Source organism: Aethalodelphis obliquidens, unplaced genomic scaffold, assembly GCF_003676395.1.
Source record: "Aethalodelphis obliquidens isolate GAN/ISIS:26980383/991018 unplaced genomic scaffold, ASM367639v1 scaffold1, whole genome shotgun sequence".
NCBI classification, from domain to species: Eukaryota; Metazoa; Chordata; class Mammalia; order Artiodactyla; family Delphinidae; genus Aethalodelphis; species Aethalodelphis obliquidens.
The window spans coordinates 57,589,547-57,608,393 of record NW_020837945.1 but is presented as its reverse complement, the minus strand read 5'-3'; the positions used below and the strand labels follow the sequence as shown (position 1 = coordinate 57,608,393).

Here is an 18,847-nt window from a genome sequence, read left to right as displayed (position 1 = left end):
TATAGAAACTGTATAAATACCTTTAAAATTTAGAGTTATGTCTAGTTAATATTTTTAAATAAATACAAAAATGCAGAAAAGTATCACTTAAAAAGATAACCAAGAAAAATGTGTTTAAACATATTCAACAGTTCTAAACAACAAAACCTTTACACAATATTATTTCCATGAATAATATTTTTTCCTTCTTGGGAAGAAAAAAAACCATAAATGAGTATATTAGATAGATACATACATGGATACATACATAGCTAGATAGCTAGATAAGAGGGCAAACTTTACCACCCAAGAGATGATTGAGGATATTACAAAAAAGGACTGACAATTCACACTGACCATACTTAACAGCTATGGCAGAAAAAGGCTTTCTTTTAGCCATTCCACCAAAAAAGTATCAAGTCCAAAAAATGTACCATCATTATGTAATTATGCTTTACATAATATGTAATTATGCTTTCAAGCATAATTACAAAGCTTTTAAAATTTAACCTAAAACATATAAAATATGAAAGTATTCTAATGCATTTTAACAAGCTATTGTAAGCCTAGTACTATACCCAAAACTATGCAAATGAAAGGGCAATTTACAAATATTGAAAATTTCATATAATATTATGAAAGAACACACAGCTCTTTATTTAAAGAAAAAGACACAATGACCAAGTAGGATATTCAAGAATGTAAGGATATTTTTAAACTATTCATCACACTGAAAGGTCACGTAACTTTCTCATCTGATGCCAAAAAGACATTTAATAGAATTCAATATTCATTATCTAATTTTTTAATTAATTAATTTAATTTAGACATTTAATAGAATTCAATATTCATTATCTAATTTTTTAATTAATTAATTTAATTTTTGGCTGCGTTGGATCTTTGTTGCTGCACGCAGGCTTTCTCTAGTTGCGGCAAGCAGGGGCTATGCTTTGTTGTGCTGCACAGGCTTCTCATTGTGGTGGCTTCTCTTGTTGTGGAGCACGGGCTCTAGGCACACGGGCTTCAGTAGTTGTGGCACACAGACTCAGTAGTTGTGGCTCACGGGCTCTAGAGTGCAGGCTCAGTAGTTGTGGCGCACGGGCTTAGTTGCTCCACAGCATGTGGGATCTTCCCAGACCAGGACTCGAACTTGTGTCCCCTGCATTGGCAGGTGGATTTTTAACCACTGTGCCACCAGGGAAGCCCTCATTATCTGATTTTTAAAAAATAAGTAACAACTGAGAAAAGGAGTCTTAATAATAAAGTAGATTTTTCTCAAATCAATGGCCATCACAACGCTAAAATTTAAAAGGGGGCATGGTTATTAATGAAAGACCAAGACAAGATGGTGCACTGTCATTATCATCATTCAACTTAAGACTAGAAATTCCCATTCAATGAGACAAGAAAAGGAAAGAAGGAAGAATAAGAATAAGAAAGGAAAAGACAAAATTATTATTTGAAAAACCTATTACTAGAAAAACCTAAGAAGGCCAAGTAAAGTGCTATTAGGACAAATAATGTGGTTGCTTGCAAACCATGCAAACTGTATACAAAATGTATATTCATCATGCCATAACAAGTGATAACCTTTACAAACTTACTGTAGAAAAAGTCAATATTTGCAAAATATTAACATTTAAAACACCCATGAATAATGTTGTAAAGAATCTAGAAACCTGAGAAATTAACTTGAGTAAATGGAAGATATGTTCCTGAGAAGAAAGACGTAATACCTACTACTTAGACAGCAAATCTCTCCATGTTAGCACACAAATTCAATGCAACTTCAGTAAAAACCATGACAAAACTTATTGAAACTAGAATAGGGACACCATGTTTAAAAAAAAAACCCACAATAGCACAGTAAAGGGGAGAAAGAATACTAAAGTAAAAATAATAAAAACCTTAATGTCTTAAAACAATTCAAAGTACACAAACAGATCAACATATAGAATGGCATACAATATGTAATATGTTGTACAAGTGGGGAAATAATGAATTAGTCAAGACATGATGAAAGGACAAGAGCTAATATTTGGAAATAGATCTACCCCTGCTTTACTAAACACACACACGCACACACACAAATCCAGATGGACTGAAGATATAAATGTAAAAAAATGAGGCACATATTCCATATATACTGACAATAATTTTTTATATACTCTGGAAGATAAACATTAGTTACTCTAAGGAGGGACACTACTAAGGATTAAAGAAAGAACTTTTAGTTTTTACTTTGTGTTCTTCTTTGATGTCAGAATCACAGTAAATAATGTTCAAAATAAAAGCAAATAAAAAATACAGAATCATCTTCCTCAGGTGGAAGCAGAAAAGAGAAAAGATAAAAGAAGTATTATGGACTGAATGTTTGTGTTCCTCCAAAATGTATATATTGAATACCTAACTGGTGGTGGGGTCTTTTTGTGGTAATTAGGTTATATGAGGGCAGGGCCCACAGGCTGGCATTAGTGTCCTCATAAGAAAAGGAAGAGAGAGTAAAGCTCTCTCTCCCTCTCTGTGAGGACAAAGCAAGAAGGCGGATGTCTACAAGTCAGGAAAGGGTCCTCAACACCCTCTGCTTGCACCTTGATCTTGGATTTCTCAAACTCACAGAACTATAAAAAATAAATGCCAGATGTTTAAGCCAACCAGTCTATAGTGTTTTGTTATAGCAATCCCACCTTACTAAGACATTAAGTATCAGAATTAACTCGAAGGGACAGTGCTAATGATATCTCCTTACAACCTTAAGAATAACAGCTTATGGGGTAGCAATACTTTTATCAGGCAGAACAGACTTTAAAACAAAATCCAGAGCAAAAGACAAAGGAGGACATCATATAATGATAAAGGGATCAATCCAAGAAGCAGAGGTAACATTTGTAAACATATATGCACCTAATATAGGAGCACCTAATAGGAGCACCTAATAGGAGCACCTAAATATATAAAGCAAATAATAATAGACACAAAGGAAAAAACTGACAAAATATGGTAACAGTATGGGATTATAATACCCTACTTACATCAATGAATAGATCATCCAGACAGAAAACCAATAAGGAAACAGTGGTCTTAAATGACATATTAGACCAGATGGACTTAATAGATATCTACAGAATACATATCTCATCCCAATACAGAATACACATTCTTTTCAAGTGCACATGGAACTTTCTCCAGGAAAAAACACATGCTAGGCCACAAAAAGGTCTCAGTAAATTTAACAGATTGAAATTATATCAAGCATCCTTTCTGACCACAATGGTATGAAACTAGAAATTAATTACAAAAAGAAAAATGGAAAAAATACAAACACGTGGAGCCTGAACATGCTACCAGAAACAAATCACAAAAAAGAACACCACAATGTGTCCATGAACAAATCAAAGAGGAAATCAAAAAATATCTTGAGACAAGTGAAAACAGAAACAAAACTTTCCAAAATCTATGGGACACAGTAAAAGCAGTTCCAAGAGAAGATACAAGCCAACCTCAAGAAACAAGAAAAGTCTCAAACAACCTAACTTTCCATCTAACAGAATTAAAAAAGAAGATAAAGCCCAAAGGTAGCTAGTAGAAGGAGGAAAATAATAAAGATCAGAGCAGAAATAAATAAAATAGAGACCGAAAAAAAAAAACCCAAAAAAAACCCACCAACAGAAAAGACCAATGAAACCAAGAGCTGGGTTTTTGAACAGAGAAACAAAACTTATAAACCTTTAGTCACAATCTTCCAGAAAAAGAGAGCCCAAATAAAATTAGAAACAAAAGAAAAGTTACAGCCAACATCACAGAAGTACAACAAACAATCATAATACCACAGTTATACACCAACAAATTGAACAACCCCCCAAAAATGGATAAATTCCTAGACATTGCAATCTTCTAAGACCGAATCAGGAACAAATAAATAGAAAATATGGACAAACCAATTACGAGTAATGAAATTGAATCAGTAATCAAAAAACTCCAAAAAAACTAAAGCCCAGGACCAGACAGCTTCACAGGGCAATTCTACCAAACATTTAAAGAGTCAGTACCTATCCTTCTCAAACTATTCCAAAAAGCTAAAGAGCAGAGAACACTCTGAAGCTCATTCTGCAAGGCCAGCTTTACCCTCATACCAAAATCAGAAAAAGACACGACAAAAAAAGAAAACTGCAGACCAGTATCTCTGATGAACACAGATGCAAAAATCCTCAACAAAATATTAGCAAACAGAATTCAACAACACATAAAAAGGACCATACATCATGATCAAGCAGTATTTCAGGATGCAAGGATGGTCCAATATCTGCAAATCAATCAATGTGATACACCACATTAACAAAGTGAAGGGTAAGAAAAGCACATGATCATCTCAACAGATGCAAAAAAAAAAAAAAAGCATTTAACATCTATTTACGATAAACTCTCAACAAATTTGGTAAAGAGGGAACATACCTAAACATAATAAAGGACATTTACGACAAACCCACAGCTAATATCATACTCAATGGTAAAAAGCTAAAAGCTTTTCCTTTAAGATCAGGGACAAAACAAGCATGCACACTCTTGCCACTCCTATTTAACATAATATTGAAAGTCCTAGCCACAGCAATCACACAAGAAGAAGAAATAAAGGCATTCCATTTGGAAAGGGATAAGGAAAACTGTCATTGCAGATGGCATGCTACTATATATAGAAAACACTAAAGTCTCCACCAAAAAAAATTAGAAATAATAGATTCAGTGAAGTTGCACGTTACATAATCAATATACAAAAACTGGCAGATTTCTATACACAATGATAAACTATCAGAAATAGAAATTAAGAAAACAATTCCATTTACAATTGCACCAAAAAGAATAAACACCAGCAGTGCAAGAGTGTTCCCTTTTCTCCACACCCTCTCCAGCATTTATTGTTTCTAGATTTTTTGATGATGGCCATTCTGACTGGTGTGATAATTGATACAGCCACTATGGAGAACAGTATGGAGGTTCCTTAAAAAACTACAAATAGAACTACCATACGACCCAGCAATCCCACTACTGGGCATATACCCTGAGAAAACCATAATTCAAAAAGAGTCATGTACCAAAATGTTCATTGCAGCTCTATTTACAATAGCCAGGAGATGGAAGCAACCTAAGTGTCCATCATCGGATGAATGGATAAAGAAGATGTGGCACATATATACAATGGAATATTACTCAGCCATAAAAAGAAATGCAATTGAGTTATGTGTAGTGAGGTGGATGGACCTAGAGTCTGTCATACAGAGTGAAGTAAATCAGAAAGAGAAAAACAAATACTGTATGCTAACACATATATATGGAATCTAAGAAAAAAAAAAAGGTCATCAAGAACCTAGGGGTAAGACCGGAATGGAGACGCAGACCCACTAGAAAATAGACTTGAGGATGTGGGGAGGGGGAAGGGTAGGCTGTGATAAAGTGAGAGAGTGGCATGGACGTATATACACTACCAAACATAGAATAGATAGCTAGTGGGAAGCAGCCGCATAGCACAGGGAGATCACCTCGGTGCTTTGTGACCACCTAGAGTGGTGGGATAGGGAGGGTGGGAGGGAGGGAGATGCAAGAGGGAAGAGATATGGGAACATGTGTATATGTATAACTGATTCACTTTGTTATAAAGCAGAAACTAACACACCATTGTAAAGCAATTATACTCCATTAAAGATGTTAAAAAAAAGAATATTGTATAGGCAGTTTTATATCTTTATCCAATAAAATGATTCAGAATTTTCAAAAACAAAAGAATAAAACACCTAGGAATAAATTTAACCAAGGACAGGAATTCCCTGGCAGTCCAGTGGTTAGAGCTACCAAGGGACCGGATTCGATCTCTGGTCAGGGAACTAAGATCCCACAAGCTGCATGGTGTGGCCATAAAATTAAAAAATTAATTTAACCAAGAAGGTGAAGACCTATACGTTGAAAGCTATAAGACACTGATAAAAGAAATTTAAAAAGACGCAAATAAATGGAAAGATATCCCATGTTCATGGATTGTTAAAATACCCATACTACCCAAAGCAATCTATAGGCTCAATACAATTTCTATCAAAATTCCAGTGGCATATTTCACAGAACTAGAATAAATAATCTTAAAATTCGTATGGAACCACAAAAGAACCCTAACAGCCTAAGCAATTAAAAAAAAAAAGCTGGAGGTATCACACTCCTTGACTTCCGACTATACTACAAAGCCACAATAATCAGAACACTATGGTATTGGTATAAAAACAGACACATGACCAATGGAACAGAATAGAGAGCCCAGAAACAAACCCACACACAAAAACTCAAAATGGATTAAAGACCCAAATGCAAGACCTGAAAACATAAAACTCCTATAAGAGAGCATAGGCAATACATTCTTTGAAATTAGTCTTAGCAATATTTTTTTGGATCTGTCTCCTCAGGCAAGGGAAACAAAAGCAAAAATAAACAAATGGGACCCAATGAAACTTAAACACTTTTTCACAGTGAAAGAAACTAACAAAATGAAAAGACAACCTACTGAATGGGGAAAGATATTTGAAAATGGTATGTCCAATAAGGGATTACTATCCAAACTAAACCAAGAACTCATACAACTCAATATCAAAAAACTAAACAACCCAATTAAAACATGGGCAGAGGACCTGGACAGGCATTTTTCCAAAGAAGAAACAGATGGCCCACAAGTACAAGAAAAGATGGTCAACATCACTATCATCAAATACAAATGCAAATCAAAACCACAATGAGATATTACCTCACAACTGAGAATGGCTATCATCCAAAGAAACAAAAAATAACAAGTATTGATGAGGATGTGGAGAAAAAGGAACCCTCATGCACAGCTGGTGGAAATGTAAATTGGTACCGCCACTATGAAAAGCAATATGAAGGTTCCTCAAAATATTAAAAATAGAACTACCATATGATCTAGCAATTCCACTCCTGGGTATTTACCTGAAAAAACAAGAGCACTAATTTGAAAAGATATATGCACGCCAATGTTCAAGCAGTATTATTTACAACAGCCAAAACACAGAAATGACTTAAATATCCATAAAGAAGATGTAATACACACACACACACACACACACACACAAAATGGACTATTAGTTATAAAAAAGAATAAAACTTTGTCATTTGCGACAAAATAGACCTGGAGGATATTTTGCTTAGTGAAATAAGACAGAGAGACAAATATTATACTGTATGTTTTCTCTTTTATACAGAATCTCTTTATTTGTATCATCATATACAAATGCAAATCAAAACCACAATGAGATATCACCTCACAGATAGAATAAACTAGTGGGAGAGAGGGGAGGGGAGAGAGTTATGAAGCGGGGAGAGAAGGGAAGAGAGATGTGAAGAGGGGCACAACAGGTGAAGGGGTTCAAGAGGTACAAACTACTAGGTACAAAATAAAAAGTTACAAGGATACAATGTGCAGCACAGGGAATATAATCAATATTGCATAATAACTTTGTGACATATTCTATATCAAATTACTATGTTGTACACCTGAAACTAATATAATATTGTAAGTCAACTATACTTTAATTAAAGAAAAATTTTTGAAAAATAAAGAAAGAAGAACCATGGTTAATGGCCACCATTATTAAAGAGAATATTTGGAGATAGGAAAAAGAAAAAATGGATCCACTGAATCAAAAATGTATTTAAAATATTTTACAATACGTAAACGGGGAAAACCACTCTCAGCATAACAACGAAGACAGAAAAACCACCAAGGAAAAAGTTGATAGATTTGACCAAAAAAACTAACCCTCTAATAATTGAAGAGCCTGAGCAGATATTTACCAAAAAACTATAAATGGCTTTTTTTAACGTGTTCAATTTTACTCATAAACAAATATTAATGTAACTATCAGGTTTTTCTTTTCGATTTTTTTTGTTTTAATTTCTAGGAGATTATGAGTGGTTTTTTACTTTCTAATTTTTCTACAGAAACATTGAGTAGTTTTTGCTTGTTGCAAAAGTCAATTCTGGTGTAAAACTTTTTTGTTTCAACCCTTACTCAAGGCTTTATACTACCCTTTAAGTACTGATAATTTGGCTCTCCCTTAGATTCCATGAGCTTCTAATGACCTATCTCCTTGTTTTTCAGTTAGCCACAGTTAGTTTCTGTTGCTTGCAAACAAAAGTGTCTATTACATTTCCAATCCTAGACTAAACCCAAAAGTTAAAAGCCACTTCTGAATAAGATTTTCCCCCATGGAATCTAAAAACTGTGGAGAGGGCTTCCCTGGTGGTGCAGTGGCTGGGAGTCCGCCTGCCAAGGCAGGGGACACGGGTTCATGCCCCGGTCCAGGATGATCCCGCATGCCGTGGAGCGGCTGGGCCCATGGGCCATGGCCACTGGGCCTGCGCGTCCGGAGCCTGTGCTCCGCAGGGGGAGAGGCCACAACAGTGAGAGGCCCATGTACCGCAAAAAAAAAAAAGTGGAGAAACAGATTTTCCTTTGTGGTTCTTAGACCAAGGTCAATATTAGAATGCCTCACTACTCAAGAGCTCCCAAACATTGAGCCTCTTCTTCCCCCCACTTTCCCATCTGAAGCTTCACTGGAGCATTTGACTGGAGAGCAAAAGTGTATTGGAGAAACAACTGTTTATTACTAAAGATCTAAGTTATTTGAAATATGTTCTTCATTAATGGTGATGTAAAGCCTACAACATAAAGAGGCTAAGAACAGCAAAGAATTGAACCTATCATGTCTGGCAAGACTTTAACTTTGTAATATCCTGGCTACTGCACACTCTAGAAGCCAACGAAAAACATGATAAGATACGATGTCCTGTTTCTGCTCTGTGTGTCTATTTGATATAAATCAAATAAAAAGTTTTGTAGTTAATCAACTGAACTTATTATCCTTTCAAAGAGAAAGAGAGAAAGGATTGCTTTTCCCCTACCTGTGGCTCCCATGAAAACACAAGAACCAAGAATAAACAACTGTTCAGAATTTTCATGTGTATTTGTAAAGTCATTCAGTGAGTATTTAGAGTACCCAGAGGATTCAAGTCATCAGGAAATATATATATATTGATCAAGAAGCTTCTAACAGAAAAAAAAATGTATATAGAGGACTGATGTAACTTCTACGGATTTTTTCAAAACAAAAACAAACAGAAAGACTTGAGATTCATATTAGAGATCACATTAAAGAAAACTGATTGAAACGGAAGTATGAGTAAAGTGGCAATTGTCCAAGAAATGAGCCAAGAACTAAAAGAAGTCATCACAAATCTATCTCTAATACTATCCTTTTTGATATTTTAATATTATCATTTACTACATATTACTTTTCAACCTACAAGAAATGACAGGCATCTTGGACATTTTAGGTCCCAGGATCTTCCAAGTGTTAGGATCTACAGAATAAGTATATGCAAATAGTATACAAATGAAACATTTATTGATTGTGCTGTGTCCAACTACAAACAACACTTCCAAACATCTCTAAAGTAGGGATCCTTTCAGACTCCTCAAAATTCAGCATAATTTTTTAAAGCAACGACTGAAATACGTATACATTTTCAAGAGACTAGTAAAATCAGAGAATCTAGGTATCCTCAACAATTTCAGCACACTGATTCAGTAATTAGTCTGACTGTTTTAAACTGATAAATGTTTGCCACGTCAACTTCAAATATGTAACAAAAGTCTTTTCAACAATATCCCCAAACAACACTCAAAACAGAGATAAGTGCAGACAGAGTAGAGCCAAGTGACTAATAAAATGTGAAAACTATAAGCTGAAAACTCAAATACTATTAGAGTATGAAAGAATCTCTAACTCTGGGATCATAGGAGATCCTATACTCTAAGGAAAAGCTTGGATCACATATCAAAAATGGTTGAGAGAATCCAGGGCATTAATCTATCAGTATGTATTAAGTACGTACTTTGTTTCCAGACACTGTTCTAGGGGCTGGGAATAGTACTGAACAGAGAGATGTCCCTGTCCTTACAGGGTTTACATTCTAATTGGAAAGACAGAATTAACAAGAAAATAAAAAGATACCAGATAGTAAGAACTATGGAGGAAAATAAAGGAAGGTAAAAGGGACGCTTATTACTTTACGAGAGAACCGTAACTTTTTGATCAAAGAGTGATAAAAGAAGGCCTTTTTAAAATAACACTGGAGCAGAGATTTGAAAAAAGTGAAAAAGTGGGAAAAAAGAACCTTTCAGTGTCCCTATAGTGAAGTGAGAGGAAGAATGGCAGGAAATGAGGCCACAGTGGCAGCAGGGGACCAGACTATACATTTGTAGGACTTGGCTTTTATTAATCCTGATAAAATGAAAAACTAGACAGTTTTTAGCAGAAACATGACATATTCTAATTCACCTTTTAAAAGGACTAAACCAAGGATTCCAGTTAAGAATGTATTTTGTTAAAGGAGGAGAGAGAAGATGGGGTCTGGACCATACTAATCAAAGTGGCAGTGTTAAGTAGTGGTCAGATTCTGGATATACTGTATTTTGAAAGCACACCAAATAGGATTTTTGGTGATGGAACCAAATATCGGGTCAAAGATAAACAGAGAAGCCAAAATTACTCGAAAGTTATGGCCTGAATAAGTGGGATGGTGGAGTTGCCATTTACCAAAATGAGAATTAGCAAGTGGAGCATTTTTAAGGGGTAGAGTTCAGAAGTGCAGTTTTCAACTTGTTAAGTTTGTGATACCTATTTCACAACCAAATGGATATATTTATAAGTGGCTGAATACATAAAAGTATGCTGTTCTGGAGAGAGTGATGGACTGAGAATGTAAATTTAGAATAATCAACCTATAAAAAGGTATATAAAGTAATTAGGCTGAATGAAACCACTAAAGAGTATTAACAACACAAAGACTAAGAACCCATGGAGCATTCAAACATTTAAAGGTTTGGAAGTTAAACAGAATTCAAGAAAGACGGCAAAGGGTGGCCAGGGAAGAAAGAAGAGGACCAAGAAGTATCCTGCACAATAAGTTAGCAAGTACCTAGAAAGAGAGTGATCAATTACTCCAAATGCTGTATAGGCCAAAAAAGAGGACTGATAAGTAACTAATGAATTTGGCAACTGTCTTTAGTGAGTGGTGAGGATAAAAACTTGATTGGACTAGATGTGTGATAGTATGGACACGCTGATTCTAGCCAAGGAAGAGTAACAGGATATACCCACCTGCTTGAAACAACCATATCAAGACAATAAGTAGCAGGCAACAAAAGAGAATGATCCCCGAGAGACAGCAAACACACAGATGAGCCAGATTACTGGACTCAGCTTACCGCCCATAGTGAATTCCAGAGCCACAACTAGGGAGAGAGAACGTAAAGAACCAGGCAGTCTCCCTGAGTCCTATGCAACCTCATATTGAAGATTCTACCCAGTACAAGCAGCCAAGAAAGCAAAATAAAAGGCATCCAGATTAGGAAAGAATAAAACTGTCTTTACTTACAGAAAATACAATCATCTGTGTAGACTATCAGATGGAATCTACAAAAAAGCTACTATATCAAGGGTGATTAGCAAGGATGGTAGTAGTCTTATGTAGGACCTAAGATCAATACACAAATATCAATTATATTTCTATGAATTAGCAATGAAAAATTGGGAAGAAATTTTCAACACTGTTGTTTAGCATTAAAAAAAAGATAGGCTAAGGAGAGATCTGACAAAAGCTATGAAAAACTAGTATAGTTAAAAGCTGCAAAATTGGCTGAGAGAAGTTAAAGACCTAAATAAAATAAATGGAAAGGCATACTTGTTCATAGATTAGAAGATTCAATATTTTTTAATTTAATTTATTTTTTTATACAACAGGCTCTTATTAGTCATCCATTTCAAACATATTAGTGTATACATGCCAATTCCAATCTTCCAATTCACCCCACCCCTCAATTTCCCCCCTTGGTGTCCATACATTTGTTCTCTACATCTGTTTCTCTATTTCTGCCCTGCAAACTGGTTCATCTGTACCATTTTTCCAGATTCCACATGTATGCGTTAATATATGGTATTTGTTTTTCTCTTTTGGACTTACTTTACTCTGTATAACAGTCTCTAGGTCCATCCACGTCTCTACAAATGACCCAATTTTGTTCCTTTTTATGGCTGAGTAATATTCCATGGTATATGTACCACATCTTCTTTATCCATTCATCTGTCGACGGGCATTTAGGTTGCCTCCACCTGGCTATTGTAAATACTGCTGCAATGAACACTGGGGTGCATGTGTCTTTTTGAATTATGGTTTTCTCTGGGTATATGCCCAGTAGTGGGATTGCTGGATCATATGGTAATTCTATTTTTAGTTTTCTAAGGAACCTCCATACTGTTCTCCATAGTGGCTGTATCAATTTACATTCCCAACAACAGTGCAAGAGGGTTCCCTTTTCTCCACACCCTCTACAGCATTTGTTGTTTGTAGATTTTCTGATGATGCCCATTCTAACTGCTGTGGGGTGATACCTCATTGTAGTTTTGATTTGCATTTCTCTAATAATTAGTGATGTTGAGCAGCTTTTCATGTGCCTCTTGGCCATCTGTATGTCTTCTTTGGAGAGAGGTCTATTTTGGTCTTCTGCCCATTTCTTGACTGGGTTGTTTCCTTTAATATTGAGCTGCATGAGCTGTTTATATATTTTGGAGATTAATCCTTTGTCCATTGATTCATTTCCAAATATTTTCTCCCATTCTGAGGGTTAGCTTTTTATTTTGTTTATAGTTTCCTTTGCTATGCAAAAGCTTTTAAGTTTCATTAGGTCCCATTTATTTATTTTTGTTATTTCCATTACTCTAGGAGGTGGATCAAAAAAGATCTTGCTGTGATTTATGTCAAAGAGTGTTTTTCCTATGTTTTCCACTAAGAGCTCTATATTATCTGGCCTTACATTAAGGTTTTAATCCACTTTGAGTTTATTTTTGTGTATGGTGTTAGGGAGTGTTCTAATTTCCTTCTTTTTCATGTAGCTGTCCAGTTTTCCCAGCACCACTTACTGAAGAGACTGTCTTTTCTCCATTGTATATCCTTGCCTCCTTTGTCATAGATTAGTTGACCACAGGTGTGCGGGTTTATCTCTGGGCTTTCAATTTTGTCCCATTGATCTGTATTTCAGTTTCTGTGCCAGTACCATATTGTCTTGATTACTGTAGCTTAGTAGTATAGTCTGAAGTCAGGGAGTCTGATTCCTCCAGCTCCGTTTTTTTCCCCACAAGATTGCTTTGGCTATTCGGGGTCTTCTGTGTCTCCATACAAATTTTAAGATTTTTTGTTCTATTTCTGTAAAAAAATGTCACTGATAATTTCATAGGGATTGCATTGTATCTGTAGACTGCTTTGGGTAGTATAGTCATTTTCACAATTTTAATTCTTCCAAGAACATGGTATATCTCTCCATCTGTTTGTGTCATCTTTGATTTCTTTCATCAGTGTCACAGTTTTCTGAATACAGGTCTTTTACCTCCATTGGTAGGTTTATTCCTAGGTATTTTATTCTTTTAGTTGCAATGGTGAATGGGATTATTTCCTTAATTTCTTTCTGATCATTCGTTGTTAGTGTTTAGGAATGCAAGAGATTTCTGTGCATTAATTTTGTATCCTGCAACTTCATTCCAAATTCACTAATTAGCTCTAGTTGTTTTCTGGTGGCATCTTTAGGATTCTCTATGTATAGTATCATGTCATGTGCAAACAGTTGACAGTTTTACTTCTTTTCCTCTTTGTATGCCTTTTATTTCTTTTTCTTCTCTGATTGCTGTGGCTAGGACTTCCAAAACTATGTTGAATAATAGTGGCGAGAGTGGATATCCTTGTCTTGTTACTGATCTTAGAGGAAATGCTTTCAGTTTTTCACCATTGAGAATGATGTTTGCTGTGGGTATGTCACACGTCCTTTATTATCTTGACATAGGTTCCCTCTATGCCCAGTTTCTGGAGACTTTTTATCATAAATGGGTGTTGAATTTTGTCAAAAGCTTTTTCAGCATCTATTGAAATGATCATATGGTTTTTACTCTTCAATTTGTTATGTTAATATGGTGTATCACATTGATTGATTTGTGTATATTGAAGAATCCTTGCATCTCTGGGATAAATCCCACTTGATGATAGTGTATGATACTTTTAATGTGTTGTTGGATTCTGTTTGCTAGTATTTTGTTGAGGATTTTTGCATCTATAGTCATCAGTGATACTGATATGTAATTTTCTTTATTGTAGTATCTTTGTCTGGTTTTGGTATCAGGGTGATGGTGGCCTCGTAGAATGAGTATGGGAGTGTTCCTTCCTGTACAATATTTTGGAAGAGTTTGAGAAGGATGGGTTTTACCTCTTCTCAAATGTTTGATAGAATACACCTGTGAAGCCACCTGGTCCTGGACTTTTGTTTGTTGGAAGATTTTTAATCACAGTTTCAATTTCATTACTTGTGATTGGTCTGTTCATACTTTCTGTTTCTTCCTGGTTCAGTCTTGGAAGGTTATACCTTTCTAAGAATTTGTCTACTTCTTCCAGGTTGTCCATTTTATTGGCATAGAGTTGCTTGTAGTAGTCTCTTAGGTTGCTTTGTATTTCTGCGGTATCTATAGTAACTTCTGCTTTTTCATTTCTAATTTTATTAATTTGAGTCCTCTCCCTCTTTTTCTTGATGAGTCTGGCTAATGGTTTATCAATTTTGTTCATCATCTCGAAGAACCAGCTTTTAGTTTTATTATCTTTGCTATTGTTTTCTTTGTTTCTATTTCATTTATTTCTGCTCTGATCGTTATGATTTCTTTCCTTCTGCCAACCTTGGGGTTTTTTCTTCTTTCTCTAGTTCCTTTAGGTGTAAGGCTAGATTGTTTATTTGAGATTTTTCTTAGTTTCTTGTGGTAGGCTTGTATAGCTATAAACTTCCCTCTTAGAACTGCTTCTGCTGCATCCCATAGGTCTTGGATTGTTGTGTTTTCATTGTCATTTGTCTCTAGGTATTTTTTGATTTCCTCTTTGATTTCTTCAGTGATCTCTTGGTTATTTAGTAATGTATTGTTTAGCGTCCATGTGTTTGTTTTTTCCCTATAATACATTTCTTTCTCTCTTTTTTTGCACCTCTTTTTTTTTTTTTACATCTTTATTGGAGTATAATTGCTTTACAATGGTGTGTTAGTTTCTGCTTTATAGCAAAGTGAATCAATTATACATATACATATGTTCCCATATCTCTTCCCTCTTGTGTCTCCCTCCCACCCACCCTCCCTATCCCACCCCTCCAGGCGATCACAAAGCACATTTCTCATCTCATAGCATTGTGGTTAGAAAAGATGGTTGATATGATTTCAATTTTCTTAAATTTACTGAGGCTTGATTTGTGATTCAAGATGTGATCTATCCTGGAGAATGTTCCGTGCACACTTGAGAAGAACGTATAATATGCTGGTTTTGGATGGAATGTCCTATAAATATCAATTAAATCTATCTGTCCTATTGTGTCATTTAAAGCTTCTGTTTCTTTATTTAAATTTTGGATGATCTGTCTGTTGGTGTAAGTGAAGTGTTAAAGTCCCCCACTATTATTGTGTTACTGTCGATTTCCTCTTTTATAGCTGCTAGCAGTTGCCTTATGTATTGAGGTGCGCCTATGTTGGGTGCATATATATTTATAATTGTTACATCTTCTTCTTGGATTGATCCCTTGATCATTATGTAGTGTCCTTCCTTGTCTCTTGTAACATTAAAGTCTATTTTATCTGATACGAGTATAGCTACTCCAGCTTTCTTTTGATTTCTATTTGCATGGAATATCTTTTTCCATCTCCTCACTTTCAGTCTGTATGTGTCCCTAGGTCTGAAGTGGGTCTCTTGTAGACAGCATATATATGGGTCTTGTTATTGTATCCATTCAGTGAGCCTGTATCTTTTGGTTGGAGCATTTAATCCATTCACGTTTAAGGTAATTATTGATATGTATGTTCCTATGACCATTTTCTTAATTGTTTTCGGTTTGTTTTTATAGGTCCTTTTCTTCTCTTGTGCTTCCCAGTTACAGAAGTTCCTTTAGCATTTGTTGTAGAGCTGGTTTGGTGGTGCTGAATTCTCTTAGCTTTTGCTTGTCTGTAAAGCTTTTGATTTCTCCATCAAATCTGAATGAGATCCTTGCCGGGTAGAGTAATCTTGGTTGTACGTTCTTCCCTTTCATCACTGTAAGTATATCATGCCACTCCCTTCTGGCTTGTAGAGATTCTGCTGAGAAATCAGCTGTTAACCTTATGGGAGTTACCCTGTATGATATTTGTCATTTTTCCCTTGTTGCTTTCAATAATTTTTCTTTGTCTTTAATTTTTGTCAATTTGATTACTATGTTTCTCAGCGTGTTTCTCCTTGAGTTTATCCTGCCTGTGACTCTCTGTGCTTCCTGGACCTGGGTGGCTATTTCTTTTCCCATGTTAGGGAAGCTTTCCACTATAATGTATTCAAATATTTTCTCAGGTCCTCTCTCTCTCTTCTCCTTCTGGGAACCGTACATAATGTCAATGTTGGTGCAATTAATTTTGTCCCAGAGGTCTCTCAGGCTGTCTTCATTTCTTTTCATTCTTTTTTGCTTTATTCTGTTCCATGGCACTGAATTTCACCATTCTGTCTTCCAAGTCACTTATCCATTCTTCTGCCTCAGTTATTCTGCTACTGATTCCTTCTAGTGTAGTTTTTATTTCAGTTATTGTTCTGTTCACCTGTTTGTTTGTTCTTTAATTTTTGTAGGTGTTCGTTTTTTAATTCTTCTAGGTCTTTGTTAAACATTTCTTGCATCTTCTCCATCTTTTCCTCCATTCTTTTCACTATCATTATCTTCACTATCATCTTATCTTCTCTATCATTATCTTCACTATCATTATTCTGAATTCTTTTTCTGGAAGGTTACCTACCTCCACTTTGTTTAGTTGTTTTTCTCAGGTTTTATCTTGTTCTTTCATCTGGTACATAGTCCTCCGCCTTTTCATTTTGTCTATCTTTCTGTGAATGTGGTTTTTGTTCCACAGGATGCAGGACTGTAGTTCTTCCTGCTTCTGCTTTCTGCCCTCTGGTGGATGAGGGTATCTAAGAGGCCTGTGCAAGCTTCTTGATGGGAGGGACTTGTGGTGGGTAGAGTTGGTACCCACTTGTGGTGGGTAGAGTTTGCTCTGGTGGGCAAAGCTCAGTAAAACTTTAATCCACTTGTCTGCTGATGGGTGGGGCTGGGTTCCCTCCTTGTTGGTTGTTTGGCCTGAGGCGCCCCAGCACTACAGCCTATCTGGGCTCTTTGGTGGGGCTAATGGTGGACTCTGGGACGGCTCATGCCAAGGAGTACTCCCTGAAGTAGGCACTCCAGTGCTGGGGTGCCTAACGAAGGCACCCCAGCACTGGAGCCTACCCAGCTCTTTGGCTAATGGTGGACTCTGGAAGGGTTCACACCAAGGAGTACTTTCCAGAACTTCTGCTGCCAGTGTCCCTGACCCCACGGTGAGCCATGGCCACCCCCTGCCTCTGCAAGAGACCCGCCAACAGTAGCATGTTCAGTCTTCCAAGGGGCCAGTGCTCCTTCCCCTGGGTCCTGATGCACACACTACTTTGTGTGTGCCCTCCAAGAGTGGAGTCTCTGTTTCCCCCACTCCTGTCGAAGTTGTGCAATCAAATCACGCTAGCCTTCAAAATCTGATTCTCTAGGAATTCCTCCTCCCATTGCCAGACCACTAGTTGGGAAGCCTGACGTGGGGCTCAGAACCTTCACTCCAGTGGTTGGATATCTGTGGTACAAGTGTTCTCTAGTTTGTAAGTCATCCACCCAGCAGTTGGGATTTGATTTTATTGTGATTGCACCCTTCCTACCATCTCATTGCAGCTTCTCCTTTGTCTCTGGATGTGGGGTATATTTTTTGGTGAGTTCCAGTGTTTTCCTGTCGATGACTATTCAGCAGTTAGTGGTGATTCCGTTGCTCTTGTAAGAGGGAGTGCTCAGTATATTTAAAACATTAATTCTCTGTAAATTGATCTATAGATTCAACACAATCCCAATCAAAATCCAATCAACCTTTTTATAAAAACTGACAAGCTACTGCTAAAATTAATATGGAAATACAAATGTAAATTTTTGTGACCTTAGCTTGGCAAATATTTTCTTAGATATGTTATCAAAAGCACAATCAGTGGATTTCATAAAATTTACAATTTTCTGTTCTTCAAAAGACACTTCTTAAGACAAGCCACTTACTGCGAAAATGTCTTTTGCAAATCAAATCTGATAAAGGATTTATAGGTGATAAAGCACTTGAATTCAAAATACATAAAGAATTATCAAAACTCCATAAATACAAAGCAGGTCAATAAAAATGGGCAAAAGATTGTAACAGACACATCACTAAATAGCACGTGAAAAGATGTTCAACATCATCTGGGAAATGCAAATTAAAGCCACAATAAGACACCACTACATATCTATTAGAGTAGCTAAAATTTAAAAAGATTGACACCACCAAGTGTTGGAGAAAATGTGGAAAAATGAACTCTCCTACATTGCTGGTTGAACTGTAAAATGGTACCTCCTCACTGGAAGATAATTTGGCAGTTTCTTTAACATACAAGCACCATATCATCCACCAACTTCACTCCTTTATCTTTACTCAGTAGGGGGAAAAAAAGCTTGTGCCTATACAAAGACTTGTACACAAATGTTCATAGCAGCTTCATTCTTAGCAGCCAGAAACTGGAACCAACCCAAATGTCCATCAACAGGTGAATGAATAAACAAATTGTGGTATACCTGTACAATGAAATACTACTCAGCAATAAAAAGGAATACTCAAGTAGGAAGGAATCTTCTTCAACT

At 36.1% G+C, this 18,847-nt stretch overlaps 1 protein-coding gene across 2 annotated transcripts in view; it reads right to left on the bottom strand.

The window, feature by feature from the left end:
- NECTIN3 (nectin cell adhesion molecule 3) overlaps nt 1–18,847 on the bottom strand; it is a 139,455-nt gene that overhangs the window by 90,577 nt on the left and 30,031 nt on the right. The gene's annotated exons all lie outside the window — the stretch shown is intronic.